At 37.3% G+C, this 13,334-nt stretch overlaps 1 protein-coding gene across 3 annotated transcripts in view; it reads left to right on the forward strand.

The window, feature by feature from the left end:
• USP54 (ubiquitin specific peptidase 54) overlaps nucleotides 1-13,334 on the forward strand; it is a 134,167-nt gene that overhangs the window by 49,376 nt on the left and 71,457 nt on the right. The window contains exon 1 of one of the 3 annotated variants that reach the window (XM_045783170.2): nucleotides 1,491-4,961. The exons of the other annotated variants lie outside the window; for them this stretch is intronic. The gene's annotated coding sequence lies outside the window, so the exon portion shown is untranslated. Of the gene's footprint in view, nucleotides 1-1,490; nucleotides 4,962-13,334 lie in introns of those variants that run through there. 3 annotated transcript variants of the gene reach the window in all.

The raw sequence follows: 13,334 nt of genomic DNA on the forward strand, positions 1-13,334 counted from the left end.
ATTTTCTTCTAAAAGTTTTATAGTTTTACTCATTCATTTGGATATTTGAGCCCATTGTGAGTTAATTTTTACATGTGTGTGACAGGAGTCCAACTTCATCCTCTTACATATGGATATCCAGTTGCCTCAATGCCATTTGTTAACGAGACTATTCTTTCCCCATTGAATTGTCTGGCACAACCGTTTGATATTTAATGTTCAGTTGAGCATAGGGAAAAATTTAGCATGTACATGTTAACACATTATCAGTAACTCTACCCAAAGTCAGTTGAAGTTTGCTGCAGTATGATAAAAATCTCAGAGGCTTTCACTACTGGTAGAGAGGACCAAAAATAATTCAGAAAACAATATTGCCAAAAGTATAAATTACTCTGCTGCCAGCTTACTGCAATTGTAGACTCAATTTGGTTCTTTTTTTCCTTGTCCTTTTATTTGAGTATAGTTTGACACACAATGTTATGTTAGTTTCAAGTGTACAACTTAGTGATTTAACAAGTTTTCACCACAAGTGTAGCTCCTGTCCCATTACATTGTTATTACAATATCATTAACTGTATTCCTTATGCTGTGCTTTTATTGACTTATTTATTCCGTAACTAGAAGCCTCCCTCTTCCCTTCACCCATTTTGCCCCCACTCCCAGCAACCATCAGTTTGGTCTCTGTATTTATAGGTCTGATTCTGCTTTTGTTTGTTTTTTCTTTTTTCTTTTTTTTTAGATTCCATTTATGAGTGGAATCATATGGTATCTGTCTTTTTCAGTCTGACTTATTTCATTTAGCATAATACCATCTAGGTCCATCCATTTTGTCTCAAATGGCACAATCTCATCCATTTTTATGGCTGTGTAATATTCCATTGTGTGTGTGTGTGTGTGTGTGTGTGTGTGCACACATACCACATTTTCCTTATCCATTCATCTACTGGCAGACACAGGTTGCTTCCATATACTGGCTATTGTAAAAAATGCTGCAATAAACATAAGGGTACATATATCTTTTCAAATTAGTCTTTTTGTTTTCTTTGGGTAAATACCCAATAGTGGAATTAAGATTCTCATTCTCCCTCTCCCTCTGCCCCTCCCCCTTCCTGTCTCTCTCTCTCTCTCTCTCCCCCCCCCTTACTCTCTTTCTCCCCTCTGTCTAAAAACAAATAATAAAAGAGAATGACAGATTTATTTATTTTTTACTTTATGTGAAACTAGATTTAGGTGATCTTGCAGTGTACTTGAGAGATAGTTCACATTCTTATTGCTTTCTAGGAGCTTTCAGTCTAATTTAAGAAAATTTAAGCCCTGTTCTAGAGATATGTGGCTAATATTCATAATGATAATGCTGTTTGAAGTAATTTTTAGGATGCAAGATGTAATTTAATATATGATGTTAAATGATGATGATATTGTAATACAAGAAACCCAAATAAATGGTCTCTGACTGACTTTCCTCTTTTTTTTTTTTTTTTTTTTTGAGAGAAAGCGAGCATGTGCATGAGCAGGGGTGGGGAGGGGCTGAGGGAGAGGAAGAGCGAGAATCCCAAGCAGACTCCACACCAGCACTGGCTTGAGCCCACAACCCTGAGATCATGACCCCAGCTGAAATTAAAAGAATGATGCTTAACCTACTGAGCCACCCCGGTGCCCCTTTCCTCTTTTTTTGAGTCCATTTGTATGAGAAATACACAGACATTTTCTTGGATAGTTTTACTGCATAGGCCTGTGCTTAACAGCCAAAGTTTCTCCAAAATGTGCCCTTAGGATCAGGTTTTTTTCCTTTTTCCCTTCTTTGCAATATAACTCTTCTCAGGAATATGTATTTAAGTGAAATAATCGGATATTTAAGGTATACACACTACTTATCAACACTGTGAATAAATCTCAGAATAAAAACTAGGTACAAATTAGCTGTATAGTTTTTCTTGTTTTCCATGGACTTTCCAGTATATTCTCCCTTAGAATATAGAGTCAAAAAGCTAGAATATTTTTGGGGGGTTCCTTGTTAACTAAGATCAAGTCCATATCTTAGTTTCATTCTTCCCAAACTCCAGTTTTACAGCTCTGAATTAAGCTCTTTTTTTTTTTTTTTCTTTTCCTGTGAGCATATAACCTAGGGATCAAATGCTACTGTTTCCATGGACTTCCGCTTGATATAAAGCAGTCTCTTACCCTGCTCCTCCCCACCTCAATCCTCCATAGTTTATTTAAAAGTGCACAGACTTCCTCACTACCCTCTGGATACGAGAATCAAGAGGCTTTTATTTTCCAATTTGGCTCCTACTCTGGAGCCACTCGGCTCTTGCCTTTACTGCCAACATCAGCATTATCACTAGCATCTCAGAAATAAAAACCAACAAAAATGGTTTTGCTTTGGGGTTACTCCAGGAGGGAGTCACCTTGGTTTTTCTTAGAGAAATTCTGTTTCTCTTTTATGACTTTAAGAGAAGCAGAATGTTCTTTCATTAAATTGAACATTTTGCTGTACCCTACGTCGCTTGCTAGTGGAGACCGATTAGGAAAGGTTGTGGTATCAGACCGAGTAGGGACTTTTTAGGCTGTGTTCTTCCATTAAACCTGCACCTACTCCCCATTTCTCTTGATTTATTCAAGTCTTAGAGGTAGTTTCTCCCTGCTAATGATATTTATATATTTTTTTCTGAGGTCTTTGTCTCTTATGGTCAAAGGAAGGCTATTATATGTAATGGTTCTTGCATAGTACTTGAACAATATGACAAGTTTTGTCAAAGTACAATTTAAAAAAGTACTGTTGTAACCAGTCATCCAGCTTTAGGATCCCAGGACATTTAAACATGACTTCTGAAACCATATATATCATTCTTCCTCTTGACCTAGCAATTCACAAAAACTCTCCTACAGGCAGTTTGGCACTTATCTAGCAGACACCTGTAGTTACTGAATTTATTTTAGGTGGAGAGGCCCAGTGGTTATCTCTGTGTGAGACAGAATCTCTTGTGTAGTCTTGAAAAGGAAGTAGGAAATGTCAAAAAATAGGGGCATCTGGGTGGCTCAGTTGGTCAAGTGTCCAACTCTTTTTTTTTTTTTAATTTTTAAAAAGATTTTATTTATTTATTTGTCAGAGAAAGAGAGAGAGAGAGGGAAAGAGCACAAGCAGCGGGAACAGCAGGCAGAGGGAGAAGCAGGCTCCCCGATGAGCAAGGAACCCGATGTGGGACTTCATCCCAGGACCCTGGGATCATGACCTGAGCTGGAGGCAGACACTTAACTGACTGAACCACCCAGGTGTCTCAAGTGTCCAACTCTTGATCACAGCTCAGGTCTCAATCTCACAATTGTGAGTTCAAGCCCTACTGGCCCAAGAAATAACTTATACAGGGTGGAATATGATTATATAGAAGAGTTTTATGTGAAGTATTTTCTGAGGGGCTTCAAAAGAGATTACAGTCTGTTAGGGTGAGATTTTCCTGTGGATCACCTCCCCTGCCTGGCTAATATATGAAAAGTCATTTTATGTAGTTACATTGTAACCAGTGTTGAAGATCTGTAACTCTTCCCCATTTACTCTAGTTTTATTTGATTAGCCCTACAACAAATGTATAACCATCACTGAATGACTTGATTAGAGAGCTTGACCTTGATATTTGTATACATTCTTTTTTTTGCAGTTAGCACTGATCCGTAGAAATCCTATATTTCACACTTTAGAATGACATCTCCACCCCCACCTACCACTAGGAGACCTAAGTTAGAATGCTAATGGTTAGCAAAAGAAAAGCAGTAGTATCTTTTTTTTTTTTTTTTAATTTGGGCACTCTTACTGTTGTGAAAGGAGTGCTTTAGTTTAGTATTTAGTATATTGTTAAAATGTAAGAGCTTAATTAGTTTTGGGCATTGCTTGAATCTGTTTAATTTTACCAATAAATCTTAATTAAATCTTTTTAAAAGTCAGCTCATATTTTCTCTCGTAACCTATAGAAATACAACAGAACTTCATATTTGGCAGGGTTTCTGCTGATGAGGTTTTAAAATCAGTATGCTTATAAAACAACTCCTTTCAATAAAGTTGTTTTATAACTGGGTGTAATACGTAGAAGGGTGTGTGTTGGTCCTCTGGGGCCTTTGTGCCCTGCCTGCAAATATAAGTTCTGGGCTGACTGATCACATGTTTGGAGTCAGGACTCTGTCTGCTGTTTGTTCTTGGTGATATAACTTGGCTTCTTCCCTGAGAGAGGGGTGGAGATCTTTCACTGTCCTTGCCTTTGGTTTTGGGAACCTTTGAGATCCCAAGCATTTTAGAATTGATTCTTGAATTCAAAAGCTCAGTTCACGCAATAACTTCCTTTAAGAGTGTGTCGTGTTTAAGGAGGTGTTTTGCCTATTAAAGTGATATAATTTAAGTCCAGACAGTCTTGGAATTATGAATTAAAGATTCAAACAATGACATTGTTTTGGTTATTCTCTAAAATACTATGAATGTGTCTTCTAGTGCTCCTTTTGAGCGTAGTGTAAAGGACTGTTTTTTTTAGGGCTGGCCCTCTGTTTGGAAGCAGCTGCTACTCTGCAAACCTTATTGTTACATTGCTGACCTTTGTCATCAGGAATGCCCCTAGAGAAAACAGCCTCCTAATTGTTTTTCTTAAGCCTCGATGAAGTTTGTGATATGTCCTTTCAAGTTACTTTTGGTTACTTTCTTAAATTTACTTTGTTTACATTTAATTGGAGGCCCCATCTTTTTAACTTTATCATGAATTGTCAGTTCTGTGTTCCTGGTAGGTGGTAAAAAAGAATTGCCCTTTCCCTGTTATCCTGTTCTGCAGGAAGCCTTTGTGGTTTAGATTCACAGTTTCCCATTGTTGCTAGCTGCAGTTGTCTCCTCCCTCCTGTACCCTTCCCTCCCCGCAACTCCAGCTCTTTCCTTGGCCCTCCTCATTGCTGTATCCCTTGCACCACAAATGCCCTTGGGATTGCTGGAGTTTGAACAGTGCTGTCTGGTAAGTATTGTCCTTGTGGCAAAACTGCAAGTGGATGGAGTTATTTCGTCTTTGTGTCTAGTCAGTCTTTGTGAAGTGTTGCTTTTAATAGCAAAGGTTTAAACTTTGAAATTGAGGTTGTAGGACTCTCTTAACTTTGAGGAGGGCTTCTGTCATACGACTGTTGTTTTTGCTCTTCTCTCCTGTCTGTTTCAATTATTAAGGCTTTGGAAATTTGATTTTTATTATTGGTTTAAAAAAACATTCTCATAGATTTTCTTGAGCTCATTAAGATTAAAGCAAATGTTATGGGTTTAATATTTTAAATTTCCTTCAAATGGAAGTATATTTGTGATATTTTTATATTTATTTTTAGTATTAACATAGTGATAAAAGTACTAATGAAGAGAAGATCTATTTTGTGGCTAAGCTGGAAAGTAGCATTTGCTTCTAGAATCAGAATGATTCTTTTTTCCTCTCAGCAGAATGTTTTTGGCAAAATTCACCAAGATTTTAGCAATATGTTCTTAATTCTGGGAAATGGTTTGCTGAGTATTTCAGGATAACACATGCTTCTGGGAATTATTTTTTGGGAAAGTTAGATTTGTTCATTAGCTCCTGCTCCCTTGTGGTATGAGATCTATAATCCTTTTGAAAGTAAAATATTTAATATTTAGTGTTCAGATTGAGTCAAATATCACCTTGATAATGGATTTTGTTTTTTTTTTTTTTTTTGGATTGTATGTTTTGATCCTCAGCTAGGAAGCTGTATGTACGCACACCTTTCGTTCTCCAGAAGTATTACTAATTAAAGTCGTTTTTATGGTAGACAGTATGAGGGAAAACTTGTCCGTGGGATGTTATTGCTGTTCAGTTGAGTCATTTATTCAAGTGATAGTTGCACTTGTACAATAATGATTTCCTGAGTTTCTGTGATGTGGCAGGTGCTAGATCCTATGCTAAGTACTTTGCATTTACTTCTAATTCCCAGTACAGCCCTGGCACATAGGTAATTATCCCTCTGGGAAGCAGTTACGCATGGGTAGAAGGAACATGGCTTTTTATTTTCTGAAAAATGAAAATAATCCCTATTTGGCAGATTTGTGGGAATTAAAGGACATACCATGTGTATGGTGCCTAGCTCAGAGTTTGTATTCATTAAGTGGTGACTGCTATTATAATTTTATAGCTAAATATCTTGATGAAGGTCTCTCAGTTTTGAGTGTTTAGAGCTAGGATTTGAACTGGCTCAAAACCTGGAGTCTGGTAGCATGTTTTTGTTTGAGTATTGTGAAAGCTTTTAGAGTAGATTTCAGTGGATCCCTGCCCATTCCTCCACTTCCTGCCCCTATAGAGTTGGGGTTCTTTATAGATGCCCTTCTTTTCTTGGTATCTACTGTCACCTTCCCAGTCATGTGCCTGGTCTCTCACACTGGAGTTGCTTGTGCCATTCAGTACCAGTGTTCTCCCAGCAGTAATGAGTCAAGCCGGTGCAGTCAGTGGCTTCCTCTTGTTGATAGAGCCATCATGCTTTCATTATTGTTTGTGCTGAAAGAATTTGGGTAGTGGTGTATTTATAATGATTCATAAATAGTGCAGAGTTGCAATCAAGCACTTAAATGAAGAAACCTTAGGATCTTAAAAAATTAAGGGAAAAAAACTCTAGCTCTAAGTTATTGAGCCAGAGGATAATATAGGGCAACTTCAAGCAACTCATAGTTATTATTTTGCCTAATATAGTTATCATTCTGGGGCCTAATTTAATTGTTATGGATTCTCTTTCCTTTAACCCCTGCTGCTACTAGTTTGGTGCTATTAGCCGTGTGTTTGAGAAAGAACATTGTGTTAGTCCTTCTGGCCATAAAGTAGAGTACCTTTGTTCCACAGACCTTTTGGAAACAGAACGTGTGGTTTAGGTATGATATGATTTAGAGAGTAGATTCAGGAAAGAGATAGAGATGATTTTTCATACTTATAACTGAGTTAATCTCTAAACTGAAAAATATGTTTCACAAAGCTTAGTTCTTCATTTATTCTTTTATTTAACAAGTGTTGAGCATCTGTTGAGTGTAAGGCGGTGTAACTTTCTATATTGTATTCTAATAAAGTACAGATATACTGGTTAGGTACTGATTAATGAAGTTCCTGGGAGGGAGGGAATAGGTCCCACTTGGTAAGGAGCTGTATTTAGACAATTCTTTGGGAAATGATTTAATATAAATGACTGTTCCTTCCTAATAGGGTGTGACTATCATTAGTCTCTATTACTGTAAGTTGCCAGCAGAATGGCTTTTTCAAACCGGTTTGCTGAGTGGAAAGGATTACTTGTATTAGGTGGGACTGGGAAGATGGGAGTGGGAAAGGGAGTAATATTCCTTATTGAGCAAAATGCTGGGCATATTCACAGAACACATCTTTTTTTGTGTGTTTTAAGGGGATTAGTGGTAGATGAGGTTGGAAACTGTACATGGATTAAGATTATAGAAGGCCATTTAAGGCCAAGGAGTTTTGACTGTATTTTGTCACTGAAGTTTTCTAAGCTAAACAGTGATTGATCAGAGTTTGCTTTTGGTAGTGTTTTGTAGACAAGATAAGAAAGGTAAAAATAGTTTGGAAGTTATTACAGTAGTCTAGGTAAATAGTATTGAGAATGCACTATTTTTAGATTACATTCGCCCTCATTTTGATATGGTTTTGGGTTTGTGCTATCAATCACAGTTCAATGTCATAGAATTTTTACTTTTTCTAATTTTTTTTTACTTTTCTAATTTTTAAGTTTATGTGTGTGTGTGTGTGTGTGTAAGACAGAAAGGAAAAAGGAAGAAGAGAGGTATAGGGGTTGGCCAATTATGATGATTTACTTTTTTTTAAAGTAAACTCTGTGCCCAATGTGGAGCCAAGAGTTGCATGCTTTACCAACTGAGCCAGCCAGGCACCCCCTCCAGCCATCGTAATCAGAGCTCCTATTTTGTACTGTCCCTAAGTATTTTGCATATATAATTTTGTTGAATACTCTCAACAGATCACATTTACTGTAGGTAGTAAATGATCTGAAAGTGATGGAGCAGGTTTGGAATGTAGATTCATCTTATTCTTTATCATCATCATCAAAGCATTTATGTCTCACTGATACCAGGTACTGGGCTAATTATACGTGTATACATTATCTTCATAACAATCCCATGACTTAGATGTTATTTAGTAATCCCATTTTACTGATGAGGTACCTGAGACTTCAATAACTGATTCAATAACTTGGTCATGATGTTGTTAGTTGTTAGATGGTAGACTCCCGACTTGTTCTACCTTGCTAACTCTGGATCCCTAAGTAGTATAATTCACATTGTGTTCCCTGGGAATGGTACCCCTTGGATCACCATTGTGAGTGTGGTGTTTCCTGAGGCGATGCAATGTAGTTGGCCCTGTAGAGGCTGCACTTTTAACCACTATGTTCTTTTTACTATCATGCTGCCTCCCTCAGAAGTCAGTAAATTTTCTATATAGCTCTGGATCCTTATAAGGATGGACTAATAAGTAGCCTGCAACTGTTATTTCTTAGTTTGTCCGTTATAAAAAAGTGAAACATATCTTCTCGTTCTTTTATTTTCTTCCTAACTGGTTTTGGAAAATTTGTTGTAAATGAGAGTTTTCTAAGTTCTTATAAAAGGAAAAATAAGGCTTTCTATTTTTCATCAGCATACAGTTCTTCTTGTTGTACATGATGTAATAATTTGAAGCTGCCAAAGTCCAACCCTCAGGAAATTGTTTGAGTTGAGTAACTGTATTCACTGGGGAGTTTGAGATAACCAGCCCATAAATCAACAAATAGCTTAGCTTTTTTTATGGTTGTAGATGATTATCTCTCTTTATTTTCAAGCTTGATTCAGAAGCAAATATTGATTCAATTGATATAGTCTCCATCAGAAAAAATCTGCAATATCTCAAGCTAGCTGTGGACATTTGGGGGCTCTTTTACTTAAGGAAAGTCAGAATTTATCAGGGTGTTGGAATTAGTTGTTCTAGGTACTTATCCCTTCAAACAAAAAGTTTTCTCTTTCAATTAAACTTTCAATGATTCAGTGCCTATTATATTCAACCTCTATGTAAAAAGATGCCCTTAAGGAATATATGTTGTAGTCCATGAACACAAATAACTAACGTAAGGGAGGATGGTAATGCTCCCCATGTGCTGAGAGCACAGAAGAGGATGAAATGAGTGAAAATGGAAAGGTGGGAAAGGGAGAGAATCTGGGAAGGCTTTTTTTGTTTTTTTTTTAAAGATTTTATTTATTTATTTGAGAGAGAGAGCATGAGCAGGGGGAGAGGCAGATGGAGAGAGAGCAGACTCCCCGCCGAGCAGGGAGCCGGATATGGGGCTCAATCCCAGCACCTGAGCCTAAGGCAGAGGTATAACCGACTGAGCCACCCAGGCACCCCCTGGGAAGGCTTTTGATGCAGCTTTTACTTGAAGTATACTTATGATTTTTAACAAGAAGAAAAGGCACTGCTGGTGGAGGCGCTGAGGAAGTAGAGTACAGAGCGTATCATTATCCAGGAAAGAGTCCAGTTTACCTGGAGTGGAGGATGAGTGAGGGGCACATAATAGGTGCTCAGTGAAATGTCTGATCAATGAATGAGTGAATAGAAGTTGTGGCTGAAAATGATGGTAAGATCTAATTTCAAACTTTGTGCAGGCACCAGACATATTGAATTCAATCTATAAATAAAAGTTAATTTTTTACTGGCAGAATATGTGAATATAAAAATACACAGTATAAAAATCACAATCACAAGCATGAGTCAATAAGGAAAAAACGCTGTCAAAGTAGGTCCAGTTGACTGCTTTGTTTTTTATTCCTTAAGTTTGCTATTTGTTCATGATTTTGCCCTGTTAGTAGTAGAATAAGAAGACAAGAAAAAGTTCAGGGAGAGAAACTTGTAAAAAACCCATCCATTAATTTTCCCCTTTGTGAATTAGAAAAATACTGTTTTTCTCTAGTGAAAAGAATGCCCCTTCTGGGAGCCTTGACGATTTTTGAAAAGGGAAGTAATGTGATATTTTAGGAGTCCTGTGGTAGTTGTATGTAGGATTGGAGGCTTGGCAGTGAATCAGTAATATGATGCCTGGGTCCAGAGGTGGTGAGGATCTGAACCTTGGCAGCAGCTGCAATGAGAATAGAATGAAAGGAAATAGATATCCAAATCTAGCCTCCATTTCTTTTTTCTTTTTTTTTTAAGATTTATGTATTTGAGAGAGAGAGAGAAAGAGAGAGAGAGAGAGATCGCAAGTGGGGGGAGGGGCAGAGAAAGAGGGAGAGAGAGAATCCTCAAGCAGACTCCCTGCGAAGCTTGAAGCCCAATGTGAAGCTCAACAGGACCCTGAGATCATGACCTGAGCTGAAACCAAGAGTCGACTGCTTAACTGACTGAGCCATTCAGGCACCCCTAGCCCCCCATTTCTAAATAAGAAATAGTAAACAATTATTTATTTTTTAAGATTTTATTTTTATTTGACAGAGAGAGATAGCACAAGCAGGGGGAGTGGCAGGCAGAGGGAGAGGAGAAGCAGGCTCCCTGCTGAGTAAGAAGCCCAACGCCAGCTCGATCCCAGGACCCCGGAACCATGACCTGAGCCAAAGGCAGACACTTAACTGACTGAGCTACCTAGGGGCCCTAGAAATAGTTATCAATTATTAAACAGCTTTCATATTAGGTGTCTTCAGTGATTGGTTACGTCTGGTCCAGAGTCCTTTCATTGTATCTTTAGGGAAAATGAGTTTAAATTCCACTTTTGATTTTACTTTATGTAAGAAAATTATGAATTATAGATAATATATACATGAATTATGGATAATTTAGAAAATAGAGAAAAGGGTAAAAAAATCCATTATTCCATCACCCTAATAAGACCTCTATTTTTTTACATTTACTTGGATTTATAAAATTTTCTAATAGTTCATTCTAGATAAATCAAGCTCCGAGAAACAGGTTTCTGAACTAATAAAACAACCCATTAACTGCTATACTGTGATGTTAAACATAATGAACCCAGAGATTTCACATGTAAGCTTCACTGGATCACAAACTATGTCAATGTCTCCTCTTTTCCTATAAATCTGTCTTAGTCCACCTACGTTTATACATACATATATTAATCTTCCAAATGCCCCTATTCCCCATTGGGCCCAAGGTTCCATCTCCTTCGGTGAATTATTTGCATGATTAAAGGTTTTTTTTTTTTTTATTTTGAACCAATTTTGGACTTATAGAAAAGTTGCAAAAATAATTCAGAGAAGGGAATTTTCATATATCCCTCAGCCAGCTTCCTCTTAATGTTGTTTTTTTAATTAAAATTTTTTGTTTATTTATTGACAAACAGGGGGAGTGAGAGGACAAACAGAGGGAGAAGGAGAGGGAGAAGCTGACTCCCTGCTCAGCAGGGAGCCTGATGTGGGGCTCAATCCCAGGACCCAGGGATCATGACCTGAGCTGAAGGCAGATGCTTAACCTACTGAGCCACCCAAGGTGCCTCTAATGTTATCATCTTATATAACCATTGTACTTACAATAAGTATAATGATGAGAACCAGGAAGTTAATATTGGTATAATACTGCCAATAACTGAAGACCTATTTCAAATTTCACAGGTTTGTCCATCCGTGTTCTTTTCTGTTCCAGGATCCTATCTAGGTTCTCACATTGCATTTTAGGTGTTTTTCTTCCTTAGTGTCCTGCATTCTGTAAAAATTTCTGTCTCTCTTTGTCTTTTATAACCTTGACATTTTTGGAGAGTATTGATCAGTTATTTTGTCAAATATTCCTCAGTTTGGATTTTTCTGATGTTTTCTCATGATTGGACTGAGATCATGTGGTTTAGGCAAGAATACTACAAATAATGTTGTGTCCTCAGTGTATTATTACCATGGGATTCATGATGTTAGTATGTATGATTGCTGGTGATGTTGACCTTGATCACTTGGTTAAGGTATTTTCTGCCAGGTTGCTCCACAGTAAAGTTACTACCTTTTCCTTTGTAGTTAATAATTAATATCTTGGTGGGGATACTTTGCTACTATCATTTGCATAAATGTCATGTTCTCTACACATGAAATTCGTAATGTTTACTTAGAGACCTCATTGAACTTTATTTATTATGAAATAAATTCCCTTAAGGGACCTATCCCCTTCTAAGCTTCCTACACCTTATATCTGGTTTCATCAAAGGGCCCCCAGGCTCTGCAACAACAAATCCTTTCTAGTCTTCATTGATCTCAGTCACATTCGTGTCACATTCATTATGAGGGCTCCAATGCTAGTAACCTGTAGATCTCTGAACCTCATTTACCTCCCTGTCTCTTAGGGTGAAAGGCTCTTCCTGTCCCAGTGTTCCTCCAGGCCTCATCTCTCTTTATGCATAAGCCAGTTTCATTTCAGCAAACATTTGAATGACTGGGGTTTTTAGAAACAGAGGCTAAGAAAAGCTGACTTTGTTGGTGAAGAATACAGTAGGGGATAATTAGAGTGGCTTCGGCTATAGCCTGGTTTATTACTTTGGTCTGAGAAAAATGGTAGCACATTTTGAGGTACTGGGTATACTCTTGTGAAGTAATTGTTCTTTGTATTTCATTAATACAGGGAATAAAATGTTTTTCTAAATTTAATCAGCTTCTAGAGCATTACTTCTAATGCTGGCAGTCTTGAGCTATGATCTTTTAAATTTAGCCCTGTCATTTTTATTCTATCAGCTGTGCATTCTCAGTGGAATTATTACAGTGGGCTCAAGAATGCAAAATCCAAATGTGCATCAACAGTATAATTTAGCTATTTAGTGCTAACAAACTTTATACAATGAAAAACATATTACATGTTGCTTTGATTAATATAAATTTATTAATATTACTGAATTTAAAGTAGCTTTTTGAATTATGTATTTCTCGAGTAACATATACTTTAGAAACCTAGTTTCTGTAATATGATTCAGATTCTATGGGCCCTGAAGCTCATAAAATTCAGGGGGTCCTGTTGAAGGAAAACATTTCTTAAAAGTGAAAATTAGATATTGGACCTTGAGAGCCTGTGTAAGAGAGGGACTCTGAAGCTTAATCTTCATTAGTTTCTTTGTAAATCTGCCTCTAATTGTGGGGGTCTGCAAAAAGGTTAGGATCCAGTTTTCCATCATCTCACACATGGAAAAATTTTTAGCCTGCCCATAGGAAGCTCGTGTGTTCAGATTGGGAACAATGTAGGACATACAATTTAGTATCTCTACTACACAAGGAAATAGCTGGTGGTAAGGTGACATGCTTCTTTTCCAATTTTGGCTTCTAGCTTCCTAGAAATTTACCTGATATTAGAGACAACAAAGTAAAGCAGGCTGTTTTGATCTAGTGAGTC

Source organism: Ursus americanus, chromosome 6 (assembly GCF_024610735.1).
Source record: "Ursus americanus isolate L20-20 chromosome 6, mUrsAme1.1.p, whole genome shotgun sequence".
NCBI lineage: Eukaryota > Metazoa > Chordata > Mammalia > Carnivora > Ursidae > Ursus > Ursus americanus.